At 39.3% G+C, this 21,189-nt stretch overlaps 1 protein-coding gene across 2 annotated transcripts in view; it reads right to left on the reverse strand.

Moving 5' to 3' along the window:
* The window catches only part of LOC122800757 (APC membrane recruitment protein 3-like), a 125,574-nt gene that overhangs the window by 104,217 nt on the left and 168 nt on the right, over nt 1-21,189 (reverse strand). For both annotated transcript variants that reach the window (XM_044070006.1, XM_044070005.1), the window contains exon 1: nt 21,072-21,189. This exon is cut by the window's right edge. The gene's annotated coding sequence lies outside the window, so the exon portion shown is untranslated. The remainder of the gene's footprint in view (nt 1-21,071) is intronic.

Raw genomic sequence — 21,189 nt, forward strand, 5'->3', positions numbered from 1 at the left:
TGTGTGTGTGTGTGTGTGTGTGTGTGTGTGTGTGTGTGCATGTGTTTTGAGAGTTAGAGTTATGTTAGTTTTATGTAGAGGTTAGGTATAGTGCATGTTTGTGGGGGTGATGGAATGTGTTTCATGTATGTGGGCAATTTCATGTGTTTTCTATTTTCTTCAATCATGTTTGTGTCAATCATGAGCATGTGTAATGTTTGATGTATTAATATTTTATACATATATATATATATATATATATATATATATATATATGTGTCTGTGTGTGTGTGTGTGTGTGTGTGTGTGTGTGTGTGTGTATGTATACATATATAAAATTATGTTTTGAATGTAAAAAAGATGTCTGTGCCTCTTAGTCTTTAAATATACAATATGGGAACGAGAAGTTTTCTCAGAGTGTTATTTAGGAAAACTATATATTAGCCAGTTAACAAGGTACAGTACTGATTGTCCATTAATGCTTAACAAAAAGTAAGTCTGCAACAGCAAGGCAGTAAGATCTTTCCTCATGTTGAGAAGGGTGAGCAGGATTTGGAGTACTGAACTGGAGATGGGATATGGTTGAAGCCTATAGCTTGAGTCGTCTAAAAGACAGCCTGTTTTCTAGGAGGGCTTTGTGGACTTTTAATAGTTGGTGGAAAGCAACTAAATGCATTGTTTTGTTTTCATTTTCTAATGGAAAACAAATATTTTGATTTGTTATGTGGATTGCAGAATAAACATGTGCTTTGTACAAAATGACACCTCCGGTATTTCCTTAGGTCACGATAAGAGATGCCTTTGCCTGGAAGATGGGGTTGAAACCCACCACTGTCAATATAACACTGGATATTTGATAGCATGGACTATGGTCATTGGATGTGCTGCATTGCCCACAAATTAGTCTGATGGCCATCAGAAGGATGGTCTGTCAAATCACTCCACTGGCAGTCAACAGGTTAAAGTAGAAGAGATGTACACAAATTTGATTCACTGACCAATTAAAAAAATACAGCCTGCCCTCAACAACGTGCAGGGAATATGCACTGTTGCCTTGGGTATGGACTTCCAACATCCAAACCCATTTTAGGACTACATACTGGACACTTACTGAGCAGAATTTTTGGCAAGACATTTACACCTCTTTTTCATTCCTCTTGTCTTGAGTGTTATTAGCTTTGGTGCCGTAACTGCTTTCCAAACAACATTTTACTAACACACACACACACACACACACACACACACACACACACACACACACACACACACACACACACACACACACACACATTTGCCAGAGAAGGCTGGTAGAATTATTACATTCCTCAGTGTTTTCATCCTGACAATGTAGTACTGCCACCACTCAGGATTATTAGGCTAGAGACCCACAAGGTACCATGCCACTCATGATTAACAGTGAAATACAAGATACTATGCCAAACATGATCAATAATCAGATATAGATTATAAAAGAATTCCATTGGTAATGTGCAAAACAATCTGGCTTTGGTGGCAGATGCATTAGATTGATATCCAGCAGTGTTAAATAATACCTTCTTCTCAAACAATAAATAATACATAAATACAAGCCAAATTATCTTAAAAGTGAATAAAACCTTTACCTGACCAGACACCTACAACAGCTGGACAGGCCACAAAAGTACCTCACAAAAAGAATCCTAGGCCTTAAACACGTGTCTTACATGGACAGACTCAATAAACTTCAGCTGTTCTCAGTCTCTTATCGTCTACTTAGAGGTGATCTCTGCTTGACTTACAAAGCCATGTCCGTCCCAGCCCTACTTGAAATGCTACACCTAAAGAAATCCCCATCCCCCCATGCCACACGCTCCAGAGATCACAACCTCATTACCACAATTAACAGAACATGCTAGAGTGACAGGTTCATCTCCCAAAGACTTCCCATACTCTGGAATAAGCTTCCCATTCATGTCAAGCAGAGCACTTCAATGGCCCTCTTCAAGAGAAATCTTGATGAGTGGATGGGTAACAGAAAGTTCACCCCAGGGATCATTCCAGTTGCAGTACTGGATACGGGCATTGTGAACTAACATCGGGTGGCACGGCACCTGGGCAATTTTTTTAGGCTAGGCTTGTAAAGGCTCCAGGGCCATTAGCCTAGTACACACCTATGAACCTATGAACTTGGAAAGTAAAGATATTAGACAGTGCAGGTACAAATTATATATGCAGAGGTAAATGCATTTGGACAAAGAACATAAAATAATTAATCACATACATAGGTAGAACACTTAAGATTAAATTTTAACTAGATAGATAACAAGCCTAACATAAGTGAAAGAATACTTAAGCCTAGATGCTATGTTACTAGAATACCAGATAGGCAGATGTAGAACAGCAAATTTATGCACGTGTTGCTACACCAAAATCTACAACACGACAGACTTTGTACCTGCTTGTCTCAGTTCAAATATTTAGCTGGTTATTTACTTCCCACAGGAACCAGAGAAAATCACATCAGTTATTCTCTCCTACAGTAAAAACAGTAGAAAGATTAATATACTGACATCACATTTCAAATTATTTCTTCTTCCATGGCATCACATCTTGGACTTACTATATAAATACATATATGTATGTGTGTATATGTTCATATGGGTTTGGTTCATTTGACATAGTTGTTTAAAGCTGTTTTAAGTGTATTTTTTACTGTTTTTGCCTTATCTTTTCAAAAAAACCCCAAAAATTCCTTGTTTCCCACCTTTCTAAGCTAGTATAATCCAGTTTTCAGGCTAGTGCTGAATTCAGGGCTGTAATACTAGTTTCTGAGTTGCCCATACCTTACTTGGATAGAAGGAAGTTTCTCTGTTCACCTGTGAGGGAGGGGAGCTTTGAGCAACCTATCTGTCCCAGGAGGAGTGGTTCCAGCCCAGAAGTTAGTAGTTTATTGGCCATTTTGGGCTAATTTCAATCTCTTTCATTTCCCTACTATAAAAACTGCATTTGCACGGTTTTGCACACCGGGCAGTGCCGGTTAGCTACGGTTAAATTATTCCTGGCTCCACTAAGTCTCCTCTTCAGTTTTTCCCTTGAAACTAGTCTAACTCTCAACCTAAGCACTCAAAAAGCATCTTACAACCCAGCACTTTCTCAGACCCAATAGCAATCACTAATATACCCTGACACTGATTGCCCAGCAGGGCAAGGCTCTTTATTCACACCTCACCAACCAAGCGACTAAGCAGCTCACCCTACTATTCAGGCATGACCAAAAGGCAACTTCAGGTGCACTCTCCAGTCCAGCTGGTGAATCTGGGTATCCTGAGACAATGTTACAACTGCCTCATGTGCACAGATAACCCTCTTCTCCTACCACAAAACACTAACATATGGGAGAGATGCAATTATACAGCGAAACTGGAAGCTAAGCTGTCTCTACCCAAGACTGGAACATACAGTGAAGAGGAGAAGGTTAACACTTGCACCACACCTCCAGCTACACACAGACCTACTAAAACAGCACTGGCAAAAAAATACACATAAATACACAAAATCATACTTGGAGGCTCTAAATAAAAACCTGCAAATACATCAGAGACCTCCAAAGCAGACACCAAAACAACCTGCACTTCCCGTCACAAACCAGACACACATAAAACACAAAATCAGTGTGCCGCACAATCACAGCCCTTAAGGTGAAATAACATACCTAACACACTAGTAATAGGTGCCTCTATAGTCAGGCACACTGACATCCCACTCACTAGGCTGGATAAGCAGAAGGTTACTGTTAGCCGCCTGTCGGGAGCCAGAATCCGCCATATAACACAAACACTCAGGTCACTCTAGAACAAGTACAAATATGACTCTGTCATTGTTCATGTGGTGTGAATAACCTGAGACGTACCTCCCTGGACTACATGAAAAGAGACATGGAAGAGCTCTCTGATCATCTAGCCCAGGCTGATATGACCCTGACCCTGAGTAGCATCCTGCCGTCACCAAGAATGATACCTCAGCATAAAGAAAAAATTATCAATTTCAACAATTGGCTAAGCTTCTGGTGTCCTTCAAAGGGGATCCAGTGTCTGTCAGCCTGGGATGACATGCTCAACGGGTCACGTTGCTTCTCAAGAGATGGCTTGCACCTGTCACCCCTAGGCTTTCGAATACTGGCCAAGGCTTTTTCTGCCCCCATAGTGCCTTTTTTAGGCAAGGCTCAAAAGTCAAACCCACCTTCGTAAACAGCACAATTAACAAAAAACTGAGGGTTATGCTACTCAGTGCCAGGAGTTTAAATCTCAAAATGCATGCGCTCGAAGCACTCCTCAGTATGGAGAACGTTGACATCTGTGCAGTAACTGCAACCTGGTTCAGGGCTCCAGAGAGCACCCCAGCTCTACCGGGCTACAACTCATACCACACGTTTCGGCCACAGAACACAGACCAAAACACAAAAGGAGGGGGTGTATCCATATTCATCAAGGATACCTACACCTCCAGGTTAGTGGTGCAGCATGATACCTCTGAGATCACCCATGTGCAACTATCATCTGGCAAATCTGCAATGCAAATTGTGGCCTGCTACAGATCACCCTCCATGACCCAGGACCACCACTCCACCTTTCTGGAGACACTGGAAAACATGAAGGTCCTACCAAACACCCTGATATTGGGCAATTTCAATTACCCTACCATTCACTGGGAAAACTACTCGAGTACAAATTTCCAGGCCCAGCGCTTCCTGGAATTCATCAACTCAAATGCCCTGCATCAGCTGGTAAACTCCCCTACCAGAGGTGAAAACATATTGGACCTGGTCATCACTAACATGGGTGACAGATGTTCCACACCGAAGGTCAACCTGTCACTGGTTAGATCAGACCATTAACTAATCACTCTGGATGTCCACACACCCCCACCACCCCCAACTAAGGAAACCACAGTAAAAAACTTTTTCTAAAGCAAACTTCACCTTACTTAAAACAGAGGTAGTACATTTCACAGCACCCACGCTAAAGGATAACGCTGCCCAAGATGCAGAAACCTTTACAAATGCACTCTATGAGCACCTACAAGGATGCATGGATCATGCCATCCCTAGCAAAACCAAGAAACAGGCTATACAATAGAAGGAGGAAACTAGTTCAGAAAAAAAGCAAATCCCAAGAAGGAAAGACATCCCTGATCAGTATCAGTAAGCAACTAAGGTCCCTCATGAAATCATCCAAGGCTAACTTCAAAAGAAAAATAGCCAAGGATTCAAAAGATAACCACAAAGCCTTCTTTAGCTATGTTAAGAATCTAAGTGGCAACTCGCAGAAATGCACTGAACTAGTGCAAAATAGCACAAAATATACTGAACCTACTGATATTGCCAAAATCCTGGCAGATAGATTCAGTGCAAACTTCACCCCCTCTCACCTCCAAAAGGGCCCACAACAATATCGGAAAAGTGTAGTGTCCCAAAACTCACAGACGCACAGGTGAAAACAGCCTTTTCAAAAGACAAAAACACAGCATCAATGGGACCAGATAGTGTCCCAGGCTGCATCTTGCATGAACTACAGAACGAACTAACCCCCCACCTAAACACGCTGTTCAACCTCAGCCTCTCCACAGGCTACGTGCCCATAGAATGGTGCACAGCAACGGTTATTTCACTCCACAAAGGAGGGGCCACAACTGACCCTGGTAACTATCGCCTCATAAGCCTGACTAGCCTGGTCTGCAAGGCTATGGAGCACATCATCATGGAACTCATTAACAAAGACATTGGGAACCTCCAAGCACTTGCCACGACCCAATTCGGCTTTGTTAAGGGCAGATCATGCCTACTAAACCTGGTTGACTTCTTCGAGACAGACATCAAGGCCACATACGAGCGAAAGGTGGTTCACACAGCCTACCTTGACCTCACCAAGGCTTTTGATACCATTCCCCACTTGGGTATTACAGAAAAACTCACCAGCCTGAACATAAACCCCTATGTCACAAGATGGGTTGCCAACTGGCTTACAGACAGAACTCACACGGTAAGAATAGCGGGCTCCAGGTCTGACTCTAAACCAGTCACAAGTGGTGTCCCACAAGGCTTGGTCCTGGGACCCCTACTGTTTGGCATATACTTCTCAGAACTACAGGCAAACACAGGAGGACTATGGCTAACCAAGTTCGCCGATGACTGCAAACTGGGAGCCATAATTGACTCTCTGGCTGACATGGACATCCTCCAAAAGGGCCTTACTGAGACGGACACCTGGTGTCAAAGTCATGGCCTCAAGCTAAATACCAAAAAATGCATAGTCATCCCATTTGGGAAAAACAAAACACCCACGAATTACCACATAGGTGGCAGCTCCCTTAATACAGAAGAGGTAATAAGAGATCTGGGGACCCAGGTAGATAGTAATTTCTCCATTGACAATCATATTGCCAAAGTAGTTAGGAAATCCTTCTATGTGGCCCATCTAATTACTAAAGGGTTCACATCTAGAAATAAAGAGATTATAGTGCCCCTCTACTCGTCACTCATTACACCCATCATAGAGTACAATGCCCCATTTAGGATGTACCGCACAAGACACTTCCAACAGCTGGAAAGACCACAAAAGTACCTCACCAAGAGGATTACTGGCCTCAAACATATGTACTATGCAGCCCAACTGAAAAAACTCCTGCTGTACTCAGTGGCATATCGCTTACTCAGAGGTGATCTTTGCCTGACTTACAAAGCCATGTCCAACTCAAAATTGACCGACATGCTCCACCTAAAGAAATCCAAGTCACTGCAAGCCACGCGCTCTAGTGAGCTAAACCTCGTCACAACAATAAATAGAACATGCTGGAGGGGATAGATTCCTGTCACAGAGACTCCCCATGCTTTGGAACAAAATTCCAAATTACATCAGGCAGAGCCCCTCACTAACACTCTTCAAGAGAAACCTTGACGAGTGGATGGGTAACAGAAAATACACCCCTGGGATCACTTCATTGGCTCTGCTTGACAGAGGATCAGTTAATTAATCAATGGGGTGGCGAAAGCCGACACACTAGGCTTATAAATGCCCTCAGGCAGATAGCCTAGTACCTACTTGTGAACCTATGAACCTATGACTGACAGCCCACTTCACTGCAAAAAATTGGTTCATTTTATCTAAATCTCATTTCATAGAAACTACATTTCTGCAAACCATATTTCTTTGAAAATTGTGTAGTGGTATGGAAATGACTGCTAATGTGCTTTTTGGTGGATAAGAATTATAATGTAAATTATTGTAGAGTAGAATTTTTGCTATGGTAATATCCTTTGTTATGTTGTGCCACCATTTCTAGAAGTTTATGTATGTGCACCAGCAGTAAGTCAGTGTGTACGAGGGGCATTCTCTTTTCCCACTGTTGTGTAGCTGTGGAGTTAGTATATTTATATGAAAGGGTGTGGGGATGGGAGGGGGCTTGACCCCCTGCAAAAAAGCTTTTGGAGGGATATATAAGATATATGACATTTTCAATTAAATATGGTTTGATGAAATGTACTTTTGAAGAAATTAGTTTTAAATTAAATGAACCATGTGTTTTTGTCAATGAAGTGAGCTGAAGTGAAATAGAATGATTTATACATAACATATATCTACATGCACACACACACACACACACACATATATATGTATATATATATATATATATATATATATATATATATATATATATATATATATATATATATATAGGTTTACTATCAATATGTTGAAGTGGCTTCGGACGAATCCGCTTCAACGAAAGGAAAGGGGTTGAATGTTGACAATGTCGAACCCGACATTGCCGAAGACCGAAGTACAAATCTCGCCCCTATCTCGACCCATGTTAAAGCTCGTTCCATGGTTGCATTCGAGATGTAATTCGGCAATGTCAGCATTGTCAAATTTCATGGACGTGGGTCGATGTAAGCAGTGTTTGACCGAGTCTGGTCCGACATACTGATAGTAAACTATATATATATATATATATGAAGAGAGAGAGAAAGAAAGACAAAAGGATACAAATGGATATAGATAAATATGCAATTAAAATGTTAGAATTTCTACATGTAGTCATGAGTGGTAATTTGGTCATAAAACGGGAAAGTTAAAAAGGACTGCAAACTACAGAAGTAGATTGGCCTTGTTTTTTTTTTTTATTTTACTTTTTATTCAAAAGGGTCTGTTGTTTTTAAAGTTTTTTGAAAAACAAAAAACTTTAAAAACGACAGACCCTTTTGAATAAACTACCTAAAGGTTACAGGACACAAGTGATAGAATGTCCATATCATAGTGATTATATTTTCTTGCTTGTTATCCATACTTAAAAAAAATGTATTTGTCGGACCAATTAAGATTGTGCTTCTAAATTTCTGACGCGAACAGATGAAATTAGAAAAAAAAAGTTACACCAGCATGAGCAATTTTAATGTCAAAAAGTTACGTTTTAGGTTCTTCTCATTTAACCATATCCTACTGACCCACTGACCCATTTGTTCCTCCATTTCCACTGATGGTAGTCATAGTCAGTGGAACCATCAGGTAGGTCAGTTGTTTTGCATTATTTTTTCTTTCACTGTCTTCAAGTTTTTCTGAAGTTCATGTATGAGGTATAAAGTGGAGCCATACAGAATGCTCTACCCTGATCTGCTTCCTTTCCATACTGCTCAGTAAGCCATTACAGCCCACTCTCAAAGTGATATCTACCCTGCAAAGAATGGAAGTACATTGTTGGCTGCTCATTCCTCCCTCCATAACTTACTCCTCCGTTACCCAATCTGCTTTTTGTACCTGGGGTATCTGGTCCATAGACTGAGCTTTATCCATCTACACCATAGCTTTCCTAGTTAGTATTATTTTAATGGTCTTTTCTCAGACATATTATATAAGGGGCATAGACTTCTAAACTGCTCATTAACAAACACAGCAATGTGGAACTAATCTTTGATCACTTGCTTCTTCTGTTTCTAGTAGCAGAAGTGGGTATCTACTTACCATCTGTTTTAATCAGTATCTTTCCTTTTTAGGTTAGGTTTGGTGCACCAATCACATTCTACTACTTCAGTGATCTCATAGTGCAATTGGATGGGCCCATGAACAGCCAATGCACTGTGAACATGTACTGAACAGCAGATTTCAACAACAGTCAGCAGACAGGAAATTAATTCAATTATCTGTCTTGGAACTTCAAATAACAGAATTCTAGATACACAAGTTCAGCAAAATTTGTTTTCTTACCTTCAAGTTAGCAGGACTCGGATATAAGAATAAAAATAGATAAAGAAGCCATTGAAAAGTTTTTTTTTTTTTTTTTGCATTTGTCCTCAGAATTTGGTAATTTAGAATTCAAGAATAAGAGCCTCTGATGCAGAAGTAGCAAGCATCAGAATGTCTGGCAAAAGTCTGTGCCACTTTAAAAGGAAAATGTTGATATGCCAGTCATGAGAAAGGAACATTGCATAATGTGACACACTGCTTACTATTCATGCAGTATAGTACAAAGGTGCAAGAGCTCTAGTGTGCATAACAAGGCTGCCTAATGAAATTGTAACTGTTCTCTTTACAACCATTATTAATGACATCAAAAACTACTGAAAACATTTAATACAAACACAGTCAAAATATAAACAATATGCAAAAATAGGCATTTTATATGGAGCAAGTAGCCCAATGTGGTGTTGGAGACCCACACACCATCCACTTATATATATATGGCATATGTCATTATTTCCTGGAGAAAGGAGAACTCCCCTAGATACAGCAACCTCTTACTGATAATAGAAAACACAATTTTTGCACATTAGAAATTGCACATGACACCGTCAATCACTAGTATGTCTTATATAAGCAGCTACACATATCATATTCCTTGTTACAGATAATGTTTAGTTTCCATCATTTTGCTCAGTCTGGCAGGCTCATTCATTATATTCTAATACTACTGTGCTGTTATGTAGATAAGCTCCCTGTCAAGCCAACAATTACCTTATGATACTCTTGGAGACACTTGCTGGAATCTAGTTTACCAGGATTTAATCCGAAATATAGAAGACAATTGTTTACTTAAAAATATGTACAATGTAGAAAATGATCATGTTTTCTCTGTATGACCACCTTCCATCATCACTGTGCATAGTGGCTATCTCATCAAGCACTACTGTACCCTAAAAAAGTCAATTTAACATTTTACTTTTTATCTTAGAATCCTGAAAACACTGCACTCCTACCTTCCACTGCCCCACCTAAGCTTATGACTGCAGACCTTCTATTCTTATAGGAGCAACAGGACTGCCTTCAGCAGAGAACCAAAAAGACGTTTTCACTCTACAGAGGCTCAGTGTAAACAGGGGTGTGCACTACAATATATTCTTTGTAGGCTTTTCCAATTCACTGATTTTTCAAGTAATACAGTAACTCATGGCCATGGTTTCAGACAGTGTTTAAATGGTGAGGCCTACCTCATGAAATAAACCACTCTTACTGTGTGAGTTTACATAATGACCAAGCAAACATTCTTTGGATTACAGCTACAGAATGTAACTGGCAGATTTCATGAGATGGGACACAAGGTTATGCAGCCTGAAAACATGAGATTCTTCTTTGCTTTTCAAACTAGGAGTCTGCATTTAATATGGAGAACTCTTGCTTTTAACTTTGCCAGTATTCAGACCTCTAACTCTGAAGATGTTATATATAGGCAGCGCCATCTAAATGTAACCACTACTACTTTGTAATTCTGTGAATTATAACAATTTACATTATTAATGCAATCTCCATCCTGGACAGAGCTATTTAATGAATGCTGCATACCTTGTCAACTTAGTCCTACTGTTATTATTGATGATTTACACTAAATCACTCCCAACTTTCAACGTTATGAACTGACTGTAGAAATGGCTACTAATGGATTCTTTGTTGATCTTACAAAGGCATTTCATCTTGTGAATTACAGTTTACTTCCAGACTCACTATCCTCCCTAGCATTGCTTCAGATATTGTTATCTGGCTAAAAGATATTTCTCAAAAAGATCCTCCTTCCAAGTAAGCTAGCTTTCTTTGTCCTTTCTCCCCAGTACCCAGTTCTGGAGACAGTGCTCTTTATTATTTAGATGTTTACTGCATTAATCTTACATTATACACAGCTGATGTTGTCATCTTCATGTTCTGTCTTTCCATTTTACCATCAAAATAGTACTCTAAAGTGATTTTGATAGTCTTCTAATCTGGCTTCAGAGTAACCAACTAGTATTTCATTTTATTTATTTATCTAGTCAGTCATCCATTTGCCTGTTTGTCCATTTGTTAACTGGATGAATGGATTGGTCAAAAGATTATTTTCAACCAAAACCAAGCCAAAAGGCAGACATTACAATTATAGTAATGTGTGTATGAAAGTTATTAAATCCAAATGTGGTTTGATAACAATTAATATATGTACCTAGTAACAAATGTATTTGAACAAAGGAATACAACAATAAAAATAATTTACTTACAATTCAGAGATATAAACATATTAAACAAATATAGACTCACTTATTAAAATCAGATCACCTAGAAAAGTTAGGTATTAAAGGCAGAGACAGTAAAAGGAAGATAGCAAGATGACCAATTAGGGATGATTGGATAGGAAGCAATCTCCTTGTAAGATGATAAAGAAATGACTGAGAACGGCATTCCTGAACAGCTGAAGACTAAAGAAGTTCTAGATATCTAGTGGCATGGAGTGCCAGACTGTTGTAAGAACTCTTTCAGTGGTATATAACACGAATACAGGCATTTGCAGATTAGCAGAGCTAGGTAGGTGAGAAATAAGTGGAGAATGAGCAGTGTTCCTCAGACTAGGGGATTTCCTACCATTCACAAAATACTATATTGAATTGATCCCATTCTTCAAATGCATACACTCTATCTTCACCCCACATTGTCTATAGGAGAGAATCCAGAATAGTTCAAAAACAACATTAGTACAACTCTTTGATTGATGTAAGCTGGTCATATTCCTTGTCCTGGAAGAAAAAGCAGCATTTGGAAATGACATCTTACAACCCCAGCTGGAATGTGGTCATCCACTAGTAGCCATTACCTCCACCAAAAATGCACATGATCTCAATAACCTCTCTAGCATGATCTAGAGATGTATTCTTCTATCCATCTAACAGGACTATCATTGTATTACCCTCTGTATAGCTAATTACATCACAACAAAATCACTTTAAATTCAATTATTCCTTAGAGCTTACCTCTAAACTTTCTTCCAAATGGCTAACCTCTTGGTCCTGTATATTTTAATCTATTGGATAACCAGATGTACCAAGACTACCCACATCTCTCAGATCCACTGATCATGCCTTTTCAGTCACTGGACAAAGAATATGGGATGCCTTATCTCTTATGGTTAGAAACTGTGAAGACACTGAAGAATTTAGAGCCAAACTTGTTTCTTACCTAAGAAAGAAAGGCTGTGTGTGAAAGCTTCTCCTTCCCCCTACTCCCCGGTTGCTTAAAGCTATCTAAATGCAGATCATGCTTCAGAGTTATGATACATCACATGACTGTACCTGACGTCTTCCTATAGCACTTACTTTTATGGAGAATTGTGCATAATAACCCCTGTATTATTTTTTATTTTTTATTTTATTTTACATTTGTTGACCGGGATAGTCCGACTGGATGCATGTCCATTTTCAGCTGAGGCCCGGGGAGGAAAAGCTCCAAGGGTAAGCAGATACAGCATTACATAATACCAGCATTACATATTACAAACAGACTATTTACAGAGATTACATATATATATATATATATATATATATATATATATATATATATATATATGCTATAACCATTGTATATGCTGCTGCATATTCTTGACGATTACTCATCACCCAGTTTAACTAATAGTCAGTAAACAAACAAATAAATAAATGAAAGCATTCATCCTTATTCAATCATTTGTTTACTGGGTAAGTGAAACAGTCCCTCCATAATGTGTTCAGCCGTAACCCAGACCACAGTGGCTGCAGCAAAAGGATGTAGCGACAGTTTGGAATAACCAGACAGCTGATGTGTCTGGTAGATGATAAAGAAAATGAGAACATTGACAAAATGAGAATATGTGGACTCCATACAAATAGTTTATAGCAGTCATTAGATCAGGTCACACTGTTTTGATCTGAACCTTATATCTATTTATTCAGTCTAGCTCATGAATGTAATAGATGTCACTGTCAAAGTTTTGAAGTGGTAACATTTTACAGCATTTGCTACTATACTGCACAGTGGCTGTGAAATTTATGCTGATGTCTGTAATACTAACTGTCTTCACACTTCCTGCTCTCAGTCCTCTCTTATACAAAATGCTGATGACTTCACTATCATCTGCACAGCTGATAATGTTTCACACTTCCACACTTTAAAGCAAAAATCCTTCAACTCCATCAAAAGGTGGCTAACAGACAACCAACTTGTACTCATTCCCAAAAAAACAAACTTGTCTTATTTCTCTCAAAATCGTTCTTTCATCTTAAATCTTCCTTCATTATCACATCCTTTGACAACACCGTAATAAATGTAGAAACACACACCAATCTTTTGGGCATTAACATTGATGATCAACTAAAATTCAATTTACATGTTTAAAATTGTATAAAAAACTCACCAAAAACTTGGCTTGCTCTATAGAAAGAAATAATTCCTCACCAAGGACTCTAGACTCTCCCTTGCTTATGCCTATCTTCTCTAACTCTACTTGTATTTCTCTCCAGTCTTAACAAACCTACAAACCTCCCTAAAGTCTAAACTTGAATTCAAAAACTCTCATATAATAAAGTCACTAGGTTCACCGCAAATCAACCCTACAATTCACACCACTGCCTATCTCTTAATTCCCGAAAATGGCTTGAGGTCTCTCACCAACTCCTCCTAGCTCAATTGCTCCTTACTCACTCCATTTTTAACAAACCTACCTCCTGCCCTGCCATCTCAACCCTCATCACCTTCTATGTTCCTAATCACTCTCTTTAGAGTTCTGGCCAGTTTCTCTTGGAAATCTACAAGCCCAGAAGAACTATAGACCAACACCTACACAGCAGCTCTGTAGCCTTGGCCTGGAACAAACTTCCTCTAACCATCAGAACTATGTCAAATACCCTCAACTTCAAAAAGGCATTAAAAGAGACACTACTGAACTCATGGCTCTGCCCTGCCAAAACCCAACCTAACTCTCTCATCCCCTCCTCCTCATCCCTCACTTCTCACTGTTTCCCTGATACCGCACCTTCTTATTTCTCCCTCTTACACCCCCATCTCTAACTTCCTAATACCCTACCTTGCTCTGTCCTCACTCCTTCTTCACTTAACTTACCTATCACTTTCACCTCTTCCTCTGACACAAGCAGCATAGTAGCGTGACACCATAAAATTCCCCAGATTAGCGTGACACCATAAAATTCCCCAGATTCTTCTGATCTCATGCCCATTTATGTCTACACCTTCCCTAGTACCATAGGCAAATATTCAACCTATTGTTTATTGTCCTTTTTTATTCCTCTGATGTACCACTATCTCTGACACTTTGATAGTATTTTACTCCATATCTCTTTACTTCTTGGTTTTTAGAGTGTTATTTTTTTCTGTTTTTGGAGATTTTTATGTATTTAGAGTTATTTCTGCATTTAGAGTCTGTTATGTAATTAAAGTTTTCTGTATTTTGTGTTTTTTCTGTATGGAGATTTTCTCTCCGGGCCTCTGCTGAAAAAGGGCGCCTGCTCAGTCGGACATACCTGATTAACAAATGTCAAAATAAATAAAATAAAAGTAAATACCAATTAACAAAACACATACATACACACACACACACACACACACACACACACACACACACACACACACACACACACACACACACACACACACACACACACACACACACACACAGACACTTTATATGCATGTGTTTTGTATTGGAAGATACATACATATACTCACACATATCCCCCCACACACACACACACACACACACACATCTTACCCCACAGTGGCTAACTTGTCATTTGAGGTATTGGCAGTAAACCTAGTTTGACTCAGACAGTCTAGTATAGCTTGCACCATAGCTAGATGGGAGCTGAAGTCTTCCGAATACGTTACTGCATCATCTAGGTAAGCAGCTTTATATCTGAGATGGGGTTTTAGGCTCAGGGGCACCTTACAAATTGAAAAGAAGGACATTATACTGAAATACGTCATTTTGTGTTGAAAAAGATGGCTTTTCTTTGGATTCATTCATTAGAGGGATTTACCAGTATATCCTAGCTAGGTGCAATGTGGTTAAGAATCTTATCTTCCTCAACCTTTATGTTAGTTTATCAACCCTAGGCATTGGGAAACGGTCAAACTTCAGAATGCTGTCCAGCTTCCTAAAATCATATTGGGTCTAATACTATAGGGTTTTCCATTCACTTTTTGACTTCTTTATCCCTCCAGCCTAAGCATTTTTTGTACTTCTTACACAGCCTTTCTCAAGAATGCTAATCTTCTGTGAGGTTTATGATAGACGTTCCCTAGGAATAGTCTCACTATAGTGAATCAGGTCAGTTCTGCCAGCTTGCACTTAGCTGTATAACTGGTTCTATTAATTAAAGTCACTAAAATGATCTCTGCCTGATTCACAATGGTACCTGAATACTTACAGCAGCAGTTTTAGTTGTAGCACACCTATACAGTATTATAGATGCTTTAAAGCAGCAGTTCTAGTTATACTATTTACAGAGACACCATTTTGATAAGAATATTGAGAGCCACACAAATACACACACACACATTTAACATATCTATCTATCTATATATATATATATATATATATATATATATACATATATATATATATATATATATATATATATATATATATATATATATATGGACCTACTTCTAAACATTGAACCTCATATAACAGAGCTTCATTTCTGCGAGAAGAAATTAGTGAAAGATGAAATATCTGAACGGCAAGTTTTTCCCAAGGTTAAGTAAACACTTGCCCATCATCCCCTTCTCTCCACTGTAGTGCGACTCTGGTGTTGGTATATGTAGTTGGGGGTGTGTGGGGGGCATAACCCCCCCCACCTATGTGGGTTTTACTTACTTTGGTGTGTGTTTTGTATAAGTTTCGGCAAGTGTTTACATACCATGGGAAAAAATTTGCCATTCCAGTATTTCAGCTTTTGCTATTTTCGTCTCGCGGAAATGAAGTTCAGTTACATGACATTCTATGTGTAGAAGTAGATCCATACATATATATATATATATATATATATATATATATATGTGTGTGTGTGTGTGTGTGTGTACATATATATATATATGTTCATACACAGAGAAAAAGCCAGAGTACTGATGAATACACAGTTTGCTTCGACTTTTTCAACATACTTCATAGTACTCCTACAGTGTCAAAATATAAAAACACTCTTTGATAAATTCTTGTCAATATTTTACATTATTGCTTAGTAATTTGTATACTCCCCCATCAGTACTGAAGTGCTCCCAAAATTGGACTGTGGATATGGCAACCATATTGATGCCTTTCATGGGTGTAGCTAGGATTTTCAAATTTGTACCCACATATCTCACACTGCCGCTTATGGGGGGGGGGGTTCCTGGATTTTATACTCAGCTGAGAAATTAGGTAGGATCTGGGAGTGGTGCCATCATCCTAGATGGCCATTTTTCCCTAGTCTTAAGCCCCTAACTTAAATGCTAACACCAGTGTTTGGCTGGGCAGACAATATTAAGCAGCCTGAATGTGTGCCCTGACCCAGGTCCATCAAATGGCCTTTCTTACTGCTATCCTCCTGCCCATCCCAGCTTGGAATATTTTCAATAACATCTGTCCTCCCCTACAGAGACACTTAACAATGTCCCTCCTCCCCAGGACAGACACTCTCATCCCATCCCCACCAAGCACATTAATTGCTTAAACCCGGGTCACCTTGGCTGCAGTCAGGACTTTTGTGACTTAAACAGAATGTGCTGGAGAGACACGTGTGTCCCAGAGACTGCCTCTCCTATGGAACAGGCTTCCCATCCATGTGAAGCTGTGTTTGTGTATTACCCAGCGTATGTGCAATCTAGACCAGTGGATGGGGAATAGGAAACTTACACCGGGCCTGGCACCCCTGTCCGTTATGGACAGAAGTAGCTTATAAATGCCTGGTCCTCAATGTCCTATTTGGATACAAGACATCATTATTCTTTTGGGAAAATTTGGGAAGGCTTACAATGGCCTCCCTGGGTCATTAGCCTAGTAAGACTATGAATTTATAAATCTATGAATGTTTAGGTCCTTTTGCTCCTAAAAATGTGTGGTTTGTTGCTAGTCATTGGGGACTGAAGTCACTAAATAATGACATACATTTGAGTTTCAGACTTTATTTCCTTCAGAAAATTCATGCTAACACAAATCCTGCTATTTAAGCAACTCTGTAATTTTATAAGAGCAGTATTTAAAATCTGTTTCTATTTTTGAGCCTTTCTTCCCCCTTTATTTTAGGCTTTATCCAGATTTCTTGAGGTAAGAGGTCGCAAGGTATGCAAACCTTGTTACTGCTGCTGCCAGTGGTCGATCAATCTCACTCTCTCTCTCTCTCACACACGCACTTGCACTTCAGAAAATGCAGGCGAACACAAATCCTATTATTCAAGCAACTTTGGTAATTCATGACAGCAACATTTAAATTATGTTCTTATTTTGAGCCTTTGTTCCTCCTTTACTTTTGGCTTTATGCAGATCTGAGCGAAGTGGTCAAAAGGTATGCGAACCTCTTAACTTCTGCTGTTACCACTCTATCGCTTTCACTGCTCACCTTTTCTCTCTCTCTCAGTCACACACACACACTTGTGCTTTCATGCATTAGAGCATGCATACACTCACGTGCTCAGATAGAAAGTATAAACATACATACGCACATACACTTTTTTTCTCTTTCATTTGATTTTACACTCAGTAAACAGGGAAAGCGCTGCCCACTGACTGTAAAATAATAGCCCGATCGATCTCACTCTCACTCTCATGCATGCATAAACTCACACATACAGATATAAACACAAACACACTTTTTTCTTTTTTTTTTTATACTCATCAAACAACAAAAGCGCTGCTTAGCAAGTGTAAAATAATGGTGGTCGTTATGTTATTTTCAGCCTAAGCTCCACGGCAGCTTAATATGCTGCTGTGAAGCAGCCAACTTGTTTTTCAGTGGGCATTGCCTGTAGATTAACACCCTGCCGGAGAGTGTTCATTCTCCAGTCAGGGTGCCAATCTACAAGTCACCCATTAATGTAATTTACACCTCATTATCACCTACATAAGGGACGATTAAGGGGTAGGTGTGAAAAAATGCACCCTTTGTTAAAATCCAATTTAGATGCAAATGCCAGAGCAGTCTCAAATCCTTGTTTTAAAATATTTTTTAACTAAACCATCGAACTTCTTCAGGGTCCTAGTCAGAGCTTGATCATAGTCAAATAGGGCACTAAGCAGTAATAGATTGGGGCCCACCCTCCACAGCAGCACCTCCTGCAGCAGCCCCCTACCTGGACCCCCCCCCAACACAGCAATCCCATGCCCAGCCATTCCAGTGTTCCATTACTTGGCTATTTCTCCCCAGTTACTATAAACATAGTTCAAACCTATCAATGTGCATACTGATTTCTTATTTACTTCTACAATGACTACAGATATTGATATAAAATAACACAAACACCGATAGCCATTTACTTGATGTACTGTGTAAGAGTTGGAACGTAAGTCCAATACACATGCACACTACATCAGGAAAAGCCCCAGGATACTGGGGAAAATGTGGAAAAGCACCACAGCGCTGTTATACAAGGACATTATTTAAGTAAAGTAAGTAACATTTTTCTTTAATAATGTTATTGTATAATAGAAATAACCTATGGCTGGGTGTGGGTAATGCGGGATTTACTTGTGGTTGTCTTTGTTTGCTCACTCCAGCTTTGCCTTCATGACCAAAACACACCAAATGTGACTAACTCCAGCATTACCCACACCTAGCTGTGGGTTATTGCTACATTATTATTTATTTATTTTTTTATATTGAAGCCTCCTGGCTAGTATGCCCCCCCCCCTTCCCAGCCACAGGGCTCTAGGCAACTGCCTAAGTCACCTAGTGTTGGAACTGGCTTTGGTCCTAGTGGTACCCCCTATTCCAAAGAAGTTGTACTGAAATCAGTACAGTGCATACGCCTTCCAATGCCCTTAGTGCCTGGTGTAAAAGACAACAGTCACTGGCACCATGCACCTGCAACAGTAATCCCAAAGCATGCTAACTACTTTTAAGGCTTTACTCTTTACAAGGAACAATGTTCTACCATATGCAATGCCACTGTGGCTACTACTTCTTCTGTTACTGGAATAAGTGGATTTGTGGGATCAAGGTAATCTTTATATGTAAACATGCTGCAGTAAAATAGACTACAAGAATTGCTAACTACTGCCTGCATATCATACCATTACAAGACCCTCAGTTTATCTACGCTACCTCTTTAGCTTATTGTGTACAAGAAAATGAACAATATAGTTTGTACTCTGTTCATCCAGACCACATTTAGTGCCATGATGTGTTGTTTTAGTTTATGGGCACTTTTGCACCTTTGGTGAATATTTCCACCCATGAAAACCTGGAGTGGAATCTTACGAGATTATTACTGAGCAATTCACTTCCAACTCAATAAATGCTCATGAAGATAAAATTGCAAAAGGTGCCTGAAAGTTTACTTCTTCTATGTAGGTTACATTTTATCCACAGATATTATATGTTTATGCTTGCAGTCTGGTACTTGACATAAAACAATGTACTCTTCAGGCCACTAACAACAACACTTCTGTTTTAAAATTTTGTGGATATCAAATACCACTAGAGCATCATAAACCACTGATATTCCAGTATGGCATTAAACATTACTGAAAAAAAAAGTGAAACAGTTTCCATCTGTAATGACTGTAATGAGTGTCATGCTAGTGTCTGAGATATCCTTAAGATCATTCAGCTAACTGGCTTGTAAGACTTTACAAAGAGCAATGCTCTACCATATCCAGTACAACTGTGGGTACTACTTCTACAATCCTCCTGATTGCTAATCAAAGTGAAAAAAAACGGGGAATCAAACTAGTTACTAACGTGTCTCTTGTAACTCTAATCACTTACACCTGTACCCTCCTGAACCCAGACACCCAACAATATGTACACAGAGTGCCATCCCGCTTCTAACGCTTATTTACACGAGAAAATATTGCTCTCCCATCCACTAGTGCAACGAATAAATAAATAAACAAATAAATAAGATACATAACACAAATTACGAAACGCGGAGCGGTGTTACTGGACTGCACAGTGATAATAAACTGTAAGACAGCCCCATTCCTGTAAAATACACTCGTTACTTTACTGTTCGTTGTTGTGATTTTTATCTGCCTAGTTTGCTGTTGAATGGGGTTATAAGTAACTGGCTGCCCAGTGAAATAGGGTATGGACATGAGCGAAGACGACAAAATATTAACCCAGCATACGATGCTTGCCATTTTAGTCAGTTGTCTTTTGTGCATGATAATCAGTAGTGTACCTCATTTTTAAAATCTTATTTTTAAAAGACATAATAAAACGGGAGAGGTCGTATTGGGTCAAGAAAATATATGACAGATGTGTAGCAATGATGGTGTCTAAACAAAATAATAAAAGGTTTGCACTTAGGTGAGCAACACTGGTCATTATAGGTTACGTTCCATCAATTTTACCTGCTGTAAAAACAGAACCTTAACAGCTATCATTTTCCGGTTACAGGTTTAGAGAGTCTCAGGATATGAACATGGTAAGAAGATCATTTTTCGTGCCTTTTAAATGTAGAAAAATCCATGCTGCAGCGAGGAATGATGCATGACATTTAAGGTAATATTGGGAGAAATGATGCAATCAGTTATAGGTGCCTGTGTTTTGTATGCTCCTATAATCACTTGTAAGTGTAAAAAGCCAATACTCTGCATCATGGGGGAGGAGGCACTGCTGATGGTCTGAATCTTACCTGAGCAATGGAAAGGTTTTTCTGGTTTATCACCACCTCCTCTCTTGTCCTTTGCAGCTCCGTGGTCCTGGGTTCTTCGTCTCCCGCCAAACACTGTCCGTTACCCACCTCCTTTACA

This window comes from Protopterus annectens, chromosome 4.part1 (genome assembly GCF_019279795.1).
Source record: "Protopterus annectens isolate FY-2018-M chromosome 4.part1, PAN1.0, whole genome shotgun sequence".
In the NCBI taxonomy this organism is placed as follows: domain Eukaryota; kingdom Metazoa; phylum Chordata; order Ceratodontiformes; family Protopteridae; genus Protopterus; species Protopterus annectens.